This window comes from Onthophagus taurus, chromosome 6 (genome assembly GCF_036711975.1).
Source record: "Onthophagus taurus isolate NC chromosome 6, IU_Otau_3.0, whole genome shotgun sequence".
Taxonomy (NCBI): Eukaryota; Metazoa; Arthropoda; class Insecta; order Coleoptera; family Scarabaeidae; genus Onthophagus; species Onthophagus taurus.
Window position 1 is genome coordinate 4,580,686 of NC_091971.1, and position 12,486 is coordinate 4,593,171.

The following is a 12,486-nucleotide window of genomic DNA, read 5'->3' on the forward strand; positions in this document are numbered from 1 at the left end:
TCCTACGAACTGAGTAGATCTCTTTCGGTCAGGGTAGAGCAGAGTTTTCTTTGCAAAGACAAATACTGCAGTTTCATCCCATCTATAGCAAAAAGCTCGATGGGAGATAGAGTTGATCAGCTTTGTGGCTGTCGAAGGAGCAAAAATGTTACAGGGAATTGTGTTGAGGGTAGAATTTGCTACAACTTTTGTTGCAAAAGTTTTTCTGTATTATGCTCCGGATACCGATTTTTTTAACACTCTTCTAATTTTCATATTTTTGAAAAATTCTTTACATTGATGCATCTGGGAGCAAAAATGTTACAGGGCGTGTGTTAAGGGTACAATTTGCTACAACTTTTGTTGCAAAAGTTTTTCTATATCATGCATCTGGTGCATGATTTTTTTAACACTTTTAATTTTGATGTTTTTGAAAAATTCTCTACATTGATGCATCCGGAGCCGCCAGCCTTCTTTGATCCATCAGTGTAGATGGTCAGCGTTTTGCCCTTGATTAAGTTGCTCTGGAACTTTTTCCCATTTTTACAACCTGCTTCTTATCCATCACGGCCATCTCCCTGATAAAAGGCCACTCGTTGCAATTGATGTAGCAATTTAGCCTTATAGGCATGTTTCAGTGTTGAGCACCAAACTATGGGTACGTGAGCTACCAATGTGTAGATGCACATTTTAACCCTTGGATTTAATCCCCAAGTATTCCCAATTGCCTTTCAACACTGGGTGCTTTTTTGGTTTTGCAACTAATGTGTGATTTCGAAGTCAGTCCTTTATCCAAGATAACATCAAGATATTTCACTATCGATAAAGTTAAAAATCTTCTTTGTATTAATTATTATAATTAATGTTACATCACAAGTTTTAACAAGGAAGAAACGACTTCCTTATTATGGGGAAGCAGTAAAAAAAGAAAGCTCTTGGTGCCATTTGAAAGTTTAATGCAGATTTACGAGTCCGTAAAACAGGTTATAATTTTATAGTCCCGAGTTAGAGACCAACGCGACGTGCCGTTTTACGAGTGCGGCATATTTATTTGCCAATTTGCATTAATTACAATAATGGTCGTGTTATTAACTTGTTATTAAACCGAAGATCGTAAATAAATTTTTCATCCATTCCCCAACCTTTTTCGTCAAACGGCGGTCATTGTTATAGACAATACATTAAGCGTGAACCTAAAATGTCGTTAATGACCGAAATGAATGGAAATGAAAGCGAGATGACGGTCATTAAGCTGAGTCGTAATCGTTTCGTTATTGAAATTTTAATACCTACTGAGTCGTGTTTAAATTTAATTAATACGCGGCACCCATACGTCGCGACGCCTTCTTTGCATACAAATGCTCCGTTTAAATATTTAATTTTACACGCTCCCTTATTCAAGAAGTCATATTTTTTTCCATTATTTAAAGCGAAAAATATTTTCGACAGATGGCGACGCAATCGAATAAATCCTTACAAGGATCTCATTATGAGAAGTTAATGAGATAAAAAGAAAGCGATATCTCCGGGAAATAAGAGCCCCGGCGTCTTATCCAATTACCTGAAGGAGGCGATGTCCGGTTTGTGGGGAAACCGCCCTCCTCCTTCGCCCGATTTACTGTAATCCTTGAGGAGGACTAAAGGATAATTTCAAGGGTTTCTTCCGGACCGCTAATAAGCGGTTCTTTAACCAGTATCGGTTACTACATCTAAACTAAACGAATTATCGTTGTATTTAATAACATACGTCTTCGTTTTGTATTTACATTTTAATCCTATAATTGAAAACTTACAAATTCAACAAAAGCTGGAAATATGGTAGTATTTTAGTTCTTTTCAATAAAATAGAAAAGAGTTGTTGGCACGTTTAGTAACTTTGTCGTTCTATAAGTAGTTAACGTTCTAGATTTAACGTCTTCCTTAGCAAGCAATCTTGTGCAGGGGTGTCCAAAAATCATTACATAAATCGTATCCTTATAGCAGATAGTCTGATATTTATTTTCCCGCTATGAAGAAATGTTGTATAAGCCTGCTTCAAGGTGTTAATCCTAGTTATTTGCGCTATGTCCTTGAGGTTGTAGTCTGAGGGATTCTTCTAAGCTTTCAATTTGCTGAAGGGTCAGTATGAATTCAAATCTTTGCAAGTCTCAACATGTCTATGAACAATGAACTGCTCGGATTTTGTACAATTTAGTAAAAAAAAGATCTACTAATTAATCCGCATTAAGAAAATTTGTTTGGCTCTGCAGATATCAATTTTTGAAATCATTGTGAAAAATACATTTTTGAATAAATCTTTGTGAAAATTACAAACCGCATATAAAAAAAAAGTGATCCCAGCATTAAATTGATTGTCATTAAAAAATAAAACTTTTACAACAGGTACTTATACCGGATTATTTTTGAAACTTATCATGCAAAATAATGCAGATTTATGAAACTACCTACAAGTGAACGACATATCATTATGTTATTAAGCGTAAGCACTGTGGCACGATAGTGAAATATCATTGACTAAAATGATCAGGTTCGTTCTCGGTAATTTCAGATCGTTCTCTTGGGAAAGTCAAATTTCCTGGATAGAATCAACTGTGTTGGACGATGTGTGATAACATTCGTAATTTATACGGTCAAGTTGAAACGAAGGCGAAGATAAATCGTACATCAAATATCTTTTGTTGGCAAAAAGAATATTATTCTGGAATTATCTACAATTGAATCGGAGCGTGGGTGTTGGAAATGATCACTCTCAAGTAGGAAGTTTCGCCGGGCGCGATGTTAAACGTAACATCTAACACGGCTCGTTTTGATTGATTGGAACGCGGCTTTAACGATCCTTTGATTGGCAAAGCGAATCAATCATTGAACGAATTAGTCTAATTCACTCAGAGGCGAGTTTATTTTTCAATTACACCGATACACGGCCCTCGGACCATTAATATTTATTATGATGCAATTGCTTTGAGCTTGGAGAAAACGCAAAACAAGACAAGTAGAAAAAAATAGTTGCGGATAAACGATGGTTAACGAGTTAACTGGCAACTCTCGTAGGTGATTGATAGATTGCGACAAATGATAAATTGACGCGTCTATTATTTAATTTAATGGCGCCGGGTTTTCGATCTTTTATTCCACCTTTATTTTTGCTTTTGCCTTCGTTTTTTATAGTAATGATGCGGGGGGTCACAGAAACTCCCCTCTCATTGTCGAACCGAAGAATAAAAATGACAAACGCAGGCGAAAAACGTAAAAAACAACCGAACACTCGCAATGGCCAATTTATTATACAAACAAACGAATACCGCGACCGGTGACTGTCGTAACTCACCACCCGGCAATAAAACGCCTTTGTTCTCGACACGAAGCCGACTTCGACGCATTATAATATTTTCTGATGCCGCGAGCGCGCGGTCTCGTGGGGAGCAAAATTTACGGCGATTTTCTGGGACCACGCGTGAGGCCGCATTCAATTTGCGGACTTTTGTCGCAAAAACACTGTCGCTTTCTCGCTCGCTCCCGATCACTCTTTCGCACCCTTTTTCGCTTTACTACCCCGTTCTTTTCGGTGAACGCGATTAATTCACGGCAAAAACAAAAGCTCGACATCCGGCGGTAAATTCGAATTTACGAGAGGTTGTTCCGTTACCCGAAATCAGTTTTAAAACGATCGCACTATGAAAGCCATCCCTTACTATGTACGAGAGCTTTATCGTGGGGGTAGTAGGTAGCTTAATGCTTTTAGCCGGAATTTATACCAGGCTGAATTGAGACGATCAGTTTTAGTTATGTGTAACTATCATGTTTAAAACTCGTAAAGTATCAATATAAAATATACAGTGTGTTAATTAATTATCGTACTCGACGTCATCATTGCAAGTATGCAACCAATATCACAGTATTGGTATTGCAATACGCAAATCGTATTTATACCAATACTGTGACATCTTATTTTTCAGTAATTGAAAGAGATGGAAATGTGTTCCCTATTAATGTAAAAAACATAATCTATAAACGGTTTTAATCCATCACTCATTGTTACCAACTTATTGACCCGAAAATCTAAAAACTTCAAAATTAACCATTTTTGATGTAACAACCTCATATTACACTGTACAACCTCAGAAATTAAATGAGATGGGAAAATGTATTTCATATAAACAATGTTCTCTATTAATGTAAAAAATATAATCTATAAACGATTTTACCCTTCTTAAAGTGTTGCCAACTTATTGAGCCAAAAACCTAAAAGATTCAATATTAATCATTTTTGGTGTAACATCATATTTCTCAGAAATTAAATTAGATAGGAAAATGTGTTTCATACAAATGATGTTCCCCATTAATGTAAAAAACATAATCTATAAACGGTTTTAAGCCATCTCTCATTGTTACCAACTTATTGACCCGAAAACCTAAAAGCTTCAAAATTAATCATTTTTGATGTAACAACCTCATATTTCTCAGAAATTAAATGAGATGGGAAAATGTATTTCATATAAACAATGTTCCCTATTAATGTAAAAAACATAATCTATGAACAGTTTTAAGTCATCTCTCATTGTTACCAACTTATTGACCCGAAAACCTAAAAGCTTCAAAATTAATCATTTTTGATGTAACAACCTCATATTACTCAGAAATTAAATGAGGTGGGAAAATGTATTTCATATAAACAATGTTCTCTATTAATGTAAAAAACATAATATATAAACGGTTTTAACCCATCTCTCATTGTTGCCAACTTATTGAGACAAAAACTTAAAATTTTCAATATTAACCATTTTTGGTGTAACATCATATTTCTCAGAAATTAAATTAGATAGGAAAATGTGTTTCATACAAATGATGTTCCCCATTAATGTAAAAAACATAATCTATAAACGGTTTTAAGCCATCTCTCATTGTTACCAACTTATTGACCCGAAAACCTAAAAGCTTCAAAATTAACCATTTTTGATGTAACAACCTCATATTTCTCAGAAATTAAATGAGATGGGAAAATGTATTTCATATAAACAATGTTATCTATTAATGTAAAAAACATAATATATAAACGGCTTTAACCCATCTCTCATTGTTACCAACTTATTGATCCGAAAACCTAAAAGCTTCAAAATTAATCATTTTTGATGTAACAACCTCATATTTCTCAGAAATTAAATGAGATGGGAAAATGTATTTCATATAAACAATGTTCCCTATTAATGTAAAAAACATAATCTATGAACAGTTTTAAGTCATCTCTCATTGTTACCAACTTATTGACCCGAAAACCTAAAAGCTTCAAAATTAATCATTTTTGATGTAACAACCTCATATTTCTCAGAAATTAAATGAGGTGGGAAAATGTATTTCATATAAACAATGTTATCTATTAATGTAAAAAACATAATATATAAACGGCTTTAACCCATCTCTCATTGTTACCAACTTATTGATCCGAAAACCTAAAAGTTTCAAAATTAGTCATTTTTGATGTAACAACCTCATATTTCTCAGAAATTAAATGAGATGGGAAAATGTATTTCATATAAACAATGTTCCCTATTAATGTAAAAAACATAATCTATGAACAGTTTTAAGTCATCTCTCATTGTTACCAACTTATTGACCCGAAAACCTAAAAGCTTCAAAATTAATCATTTTTGATGTAACAACCTCATATTTCTCAGAAATTAAATGAGGTGGGAAAATGTATTTCATATAAACAATGTCGTCTATTAATGTAAAAAACATAATATATAAACGGTTTTAACCCATCTCTCATTGTTGCCAACTTATTGAGACAAAAACTTAAAATTTTCAATATTAACCATTTTTGGTGTAACAGCATATTTCTTCGAAAGTAAATGAAATGGGAAAATGTGTTTCATATAAACAATGCTCCTTATTAACGTTAAAAATATAATCTATAAACAGTTTTAACTCATCTCCCATTGTTGCCAATTTATTGAGCTGAAAACCTAAAAGCTTCAAAATTAACCATTTTTGATGTAACATCATATTTCTCAGAAATTAAATGAGGTGGGAAAATGTGTATCATATAAATAATGTTCCTTATTAACGTTAAAAACATAATCTACAAACGGCTTTAACCCATCTCTCATTGATGCCAACTTATTTAGCCGAAAACCTAAATATTTCAAAACTAGTCATTTTTGGCACAACAACATCGTATTTCTCAGCAATTAAAAAAATTTGATAAATGTATTTTATACAAACAATATTCCTTATTAACGTAAAAAACATAATCTATAAACTATTTTAACCTATCTCTCATTGTTACCAACTTATAGACTCGATAACCTAAAAGTTTCAAAATTAACCATTTTTGGCACAAAAACATCATATTTATCAGCAATTAAAAAAAAATAGAAAAAAGTGTTTCGTATAAACAATTTTCCTTATTAACATAAAAAACATAATCTATGGACGAATTTAACCCATCCCTCATCGTTACCAACTTAGTATACCAAGAACCTAAAAGTATTAAAATTAAACGTTTTTGATACAAAAATATCACATTTCTCAGCAATAAAAAATGTTTCATACAAACAATGTTCTCTATTAACATAAGAAATATAATATATATGGACAATTTTATCCAATCGGTGATTATCACCAACCCAACTCGATCTAGAAACAAATCATAACAAATTTTGATGTGATCAAAATCAAATAATTTTATTTTTAGTCAAGTAATACAAAAGAAGCAAATTGTCCTATACAAAAAAACTTCTTTGTTCACCTCTAATTAATACTACTACGTTAATATCTCGAGTAAGTGGTAAAAGTTTTTGTGTAATGTTAAATTCAACTGATTTTCTTTTTTGATTATTTTAGTGATAAAAAAAGTTAATAAAAAATGTGTAGTTTGAGTGTTTATCTATAAAACACCTTTCGAAACGGCCATAAAAGTTCTAATTGCCATGTACGTGACGTAATTAAAAGTTAATTTTCCGGGGAATCAATTTCTGTGAGGCACGTCGCAACTATTGAAAATGTAACTACGAGAACGGGTAAATTACCAATTAAACCGCCTTATACGGCAATTAAAGCTGCTATCGCGGCCCGCAGAATCGCTGACGAGGTGCAAGTTTGCCAGAAAACGTGTGAAACTTTATGTGAAAGTTTACGGTCTATAATTTTCAGGACGCGTTCAGCGAGGATGCAAACGCAGCACACTATTTTAACATCAATTAGCAACATAATATCCGTTGTAGTTAAATGTCACTTTAATTCTGGTTTACATTAGATATTCCGTGTAGGTACAGGTTGATTCTACAAGGAGTACATTTTAAGTTGTATATTTTAAAACCAGATTTTCTTACGTGACAAATCATGACAGGGAGTCTTTCCAAGTGTTCAAGAATGCTTCGAAAACATTAATCATCCCAACGTACCCCCCACAACTGGGAATTCCGCGTAGCTCACACGACTATACAAAGTCGAAATTTATGGTTACATAAATTCTAAACTCCTTCATTTAAATATGAAATCGGATAGAGATAAATTCGGGATAGGGAACCCTCTCGAGTTCTCAATAGGACGAGCTAGCGAAGCGTCTTCGACGTACGTCGTCTTTTCTTCATCTTTTTCTATCTTTCGGTTGGGAATTCTATTCCTTCTGGCACAGACTGAATTTTCCATGAATGCCGTTCGGGGTGTATTGAACGTTCCCGGTGCGTGCAGGCATTTTTCCAAAATTAAAATCACTGAATGGTAGAATTCGGATTGCCGTGAACCGTGTTTTGGGATAAAATATCCCTTATTCATCGATACGCCGGCGCCTAATTTAAAAACCCAACCCCTCTGAAATGCCCTCTGAAAAGCGTCGGGGATTCCATAAAAGTGCCTTTGTACGTTTCTATAGAACCGAACTTTTGCTGAAATCTTTAACGTTGAAAACGCTAGGCAATTTCCAACTTACGAACAAAATCGTCTCATCCAAACCAAATCTATTTTGGGTTAATTTTGAATTGATTTATCGTCATCTGTTCGTAATATTATAATAGGCTTAATAACCCGATATATTCCGGATAATTAATAGGCTGGTGCGAGCGGTTGACACGTAGATACAGTCTCGAAACAGCGGCAACGTCGCGAATATCAAAGGGGTTTGACTGAAGGGGACACGTGTCCCCTGAGAGAACTGGATGAGGCGGGAGATTTGAATCAATGGACCAACGCCCGTCCATTACCGAATGGAAATAATTACTACCTCCACAACATAATTAGAACCCAACTCTTGTTCTTCCGTTATATTTACCATCCAATTTATTGGAACAAATTTCTTCAAATAACTTTGAAATTAGACTTTTTCACAAATATCTTCACAAACACATTGAAATAATTTTTAATTTTGATAAAGGTGAAGCAGTGAAACTTAAGAAACCATAACAGAAGTAGGAACATGGGTACTAAGTACTACAAGTAAATGGTTGCAATTACGGGTTAACGCCTACATGTTCCCCGGAGCACACCCACGTGGAAATAGCTTAGTGAAAGATTTTTCGCGATCCTTCCCACATAGCAAGGCGCCGTTCTGGCCTAACCGAGCCCATTACTTTTTGAGAAGACCGTTTATGTGCGCGATCGGCCTCACCGCCTATTAATAAAGTACGCATGTATTAGCATGTATGATCGATCGTGTGTGCGCACGTAATACGTGGACCGTTGTATAAGTGATCATGCGGAGGCGGGATTATATGTAGATTCGATTTATCAGTGCGGTTGACATAACGTAACTGATACCAGAAAACATTTATTTTACGTTCCATCAGTTAACTAATATGAATAATAACACTGCCGGGTTCACATCGTACGGACATTCAAAGAAACCAAATTGATATAACGTTTTATCTCGCCTACTCGCGACAACTACAAGAAACGCAATCTCGGAGTATTTTCTTTAAATCATGGTGACATCTTCGTAGGTACCACTTCGATGTAAGTTACCTACGCTAACTCGTTTAAAAGAGATATGTTAATAATAGTAATTTATTTATGTAGTAGGGAAAGCGAAGATGTTTATTTTATCTTCCAGAAAAATGTTCGAAAAAGATAGTTTGTATATAAAATGGTGTTATTCGTGGTTGTATCGAAAAAGTTTCCTTGAAATTTAATTTTAACTTTCGTGCGTCAATCAAGGTTTTTTTTAATTTGTACGGAAAGTATTTAAAACAAACATTATTATGAACTTAATCCATTTACTTCACTCCATTTTAATAAAAAAGTAACAAATTCAACATAAATTGATTAAGTGAAGACATGAAATGTCAGTTTAAATAAGATTTTTTTTAGGTTATTTTTAGGAATTTATTTCTCAAAAATAAAGAGAGGTGGCAAAAAATGGGTTGCTGCATCAAATTCACTAATTAATAATAAATAAATCTATCAAATTTAGTAATTCCAGCTTTATTACTTACCGAGATAAAAACGTTTGAAGTTAAGCTTACAATGAAAACTAAATTCATAATTGATTTTTTAGATCATCTTTACAAACTTATTTCTCAAGAACAAAGAGAGGTAGCAAAAAATGGGTTGCTGCATCAAATTCACCAACTAATAATGGATAAATCTACCAAATTTAGTAGTTCCAGCATTATTACTCGCTAAGATAACAATTTTTGAAGTTAAGGTTATAATAACCCAAACATAAGTTTTGAGATCATCTTCAGGAATTTATTTTTCAAGAACGGAGGGAGATAGCAAAAAACGGGTTGCTGCATCAAATTCATCAACTAATAATAAATAAATCTACCAAATTTAGTAATTGCAGCATTATTACTTGCTGAGATAAATATGTTTGAAGTGAAGCTTATAATGAAAACTAAATTCAAACATGATTTTTTAGATTATCTTTAGGAACTTATTTCTCAAGGACAAAAAGACGTAGCAAAAATTGGGTTGCTGCTTCAAATTTACCAACTAATAATGAATAAATCTACCAAATTTAGTAGTTCCAGCATTATTACTCGCTAAGATAACAATTTTTGAAGTTAAGGTTACAAAAACCCAAACATAACTTTTTAGATCATCTTCAGGAACTTATTACTCAAGAACAAAGAGAGATAGCAAAAAACGGGTTGATGCATCAAATTCATCAAGTAATAGTAAATAAACCTACCGAATTTAGTAATTCCAGCATTATTACTTGCTGAGATAAAAATTTTTGAAGTTAAGTTTATAATGAAAACTAAATTCAAACTTGATTTTTTAGATCATCTTTAGGAACTTATTTCTCAAGAACAAACAGAGATAGCAAAGAATGGGTTGCTGCATCAAATTCACCAACTAATAATGAATAAATCTACCAAATTTAGTAGTTCCAGCATTATTACTCGCTAAGATAACAATTTTTGAAGTTAAGGTTACAAAAACCCAAACATAACTTTTTAGATCATCTTCAGGAACTTATTACTCAAGAACAAAGAGAGATAGCAAAAAACGGGTTGATGCATCAAATTCATCAAGTAATAGTAAATAAACCTACCGAATTTAGTAATTCCAGCATTATTACTTGCTGAGATAAAAATTTTTGAAGTTAAGTTTATAATGAAAACTAAATTCAAACTTGATTTTTTAGATCATCTTTAGGAACTTATTTCTCAAGAACAAAAAGACATAGCAAAAATTGGGTTGCTGCTTCAAATTTACCAACTAATAATGAATAAATCTACCAAATTTAGTAGTTCCAGCATTATTACTCGCTAAGATAACAATTTTTGAAGTTAAGGTTACAATAACCCAAACATACGTTTTTAGATCATCTTCAGGAACTTATTACTCAAGAACAAAGAGAGATAGCAAAAAACGGGTTGATGCATCAAATTCATCACCTAATGGTAAATAAACTTACCAAATTTAGTAATTCCAGCTTTATTACTTGGTGAGATAAATATGTTTGAAGTTAAGCTTACAATAAAAACCAAATTCAAGCATGATTTTTTAGATCATCTTTACGAATTTATTTCTCAAGAACAAAGAGAGGTAGCAAAAAATGGGTTGCTGCATCAAATTCACCAACTAATAATGAATAATTGTACCAAATTTAGTTGTTCCAGCTTTATTACTCGCTAAGATAACAATTTGTGAAGTTAACCTTACAATGACATGTCAACCCAAACACAAAACTTTTAGATTATCTTCAGGAATCTATTTCTCAAGAACGGAGGGAGATAGCAAAAAACGGGTTGATGCATCAAATTCATCAACTAATAGTAAATAAACCTACCAAATTTAGTAATTCCAGCTTTATTACTTGCTGAGATACAAATTTTTGAAGTTAAGCTTACAATAAAAACTAAATTCAAACATGATTTTTTACATCATCTTTAGGAACTGCATCAAATTCACCAACTAATAATGAATAAACCCACCAAATTTAATAGTTTGACTTTTATTACTTGCTAAGATAAAAATATTTGAAGTATAACCTCACAATCACATGTTATCCTGACGTGGTCAACAATTAATTATAGTGGGAGTACTAAATTTTAAAAATTACGGTTAAAGTATGAAAAGGAGAGAAAGATTTAATACATTTGTAGATGGTACAATTTAATTTGACCCACTTATGGTAAAAAAAGACGTTTCAACGACGACGCCCTAGAATCCTAACGAGAAGCGTCGAGACGCTTTTCCATGACCTGGGGCGAAATGCGTCCCCTCTCTCTAACGAGAACACTCGGTGCTAAACGAAGCGAATCGCGTGTCTTTGATACCGTCAATAACGCCACCTGGCAAAATTGCAATTATTTGGCGTCGCGACGCTAAACGACGCCCCCACACTTCCCTTAGAGAACCCTAATTCTTCGAAAAAGGGGATCGCTAAACTCTTTAATAAACGTGTAGACAAGCCGGTTTATGGGTGCGTGTCACCTGAAAATTGGAAAAATTGCCAAGGAGGGTAAAAATAAAATTACTTATCATTAAATTCAGGTCGATTTTCATGTCAGTGTAATGATACATTATTCGTTTTAATAAAAATTTTAGATGAACATTTTTCATATAAAATTTCTTTGAAATTAAAACGTTACGTTTCGTGGTGAAAGAGTTAAAACTGCCGCAAAAAAATTTTTTTTTGTTAGCTCGGATGAAATATTCTGACGATTAATAGCGGGGAGCCATGAGCACTTTGCCGCAGACAATTCCGCCAACATAAATATATCAAACATCACTAGCAATGACAAATAGTACCTAGGGTGCCACCCCTGAATCCGGTTCTAGTACGCGCAGTTATGCGTACCCCCTTTTTACTTTGAAGGGGGGAACCCCGTTTTCTAAGAGGCATCTTGCGGCAAAGCACCACGCACTTTGTCCGAGAGTTGTCCCATCCTTAGATGACATTTTGATATGTACAAAGCTTTCTTTATCTTCGCGGAGGGTTGTATTGATTCATTTCTTTGACGAGAGGGTGAAGTGAAATGACGCGGATCTCCCTTCTTTCACATTCTCAAGTGAAAAGAATTGAAAATAATTTATTCTTATCAATTAATGTTTTGT

General features: G+C 33.5%; 1 protein-coding gene and 1 long non-coding RNA gene across 4 annotated transcripts in view; one reads left to right on the top strand and one right to left on the bottom strand.

Annotated features, from left to right (window-relative positions):
* The window catches only part of LOC111414292 (netrin receptor UNC5C), a 130,869-nt gene that overhangs the window by 84,942 nt on the left and 33,441 nt on the right, over positions 1 to 12,486 (bottom strand). The gene's annotated exons all lie outside the window — the stretch shown is intronic.
* Positions 6,187 to 10,087, top strand: LOC139430292 (uncharacterized). The gene is made up of 3 exons (XR_011640759.1): positions 6,187 to 8,928; positions 8,992 to 9,419; positions 9,470 to 10,087. It is a non-coding gene; the product is annotated as an uncharacterized lncRNA (long non-coding RNA).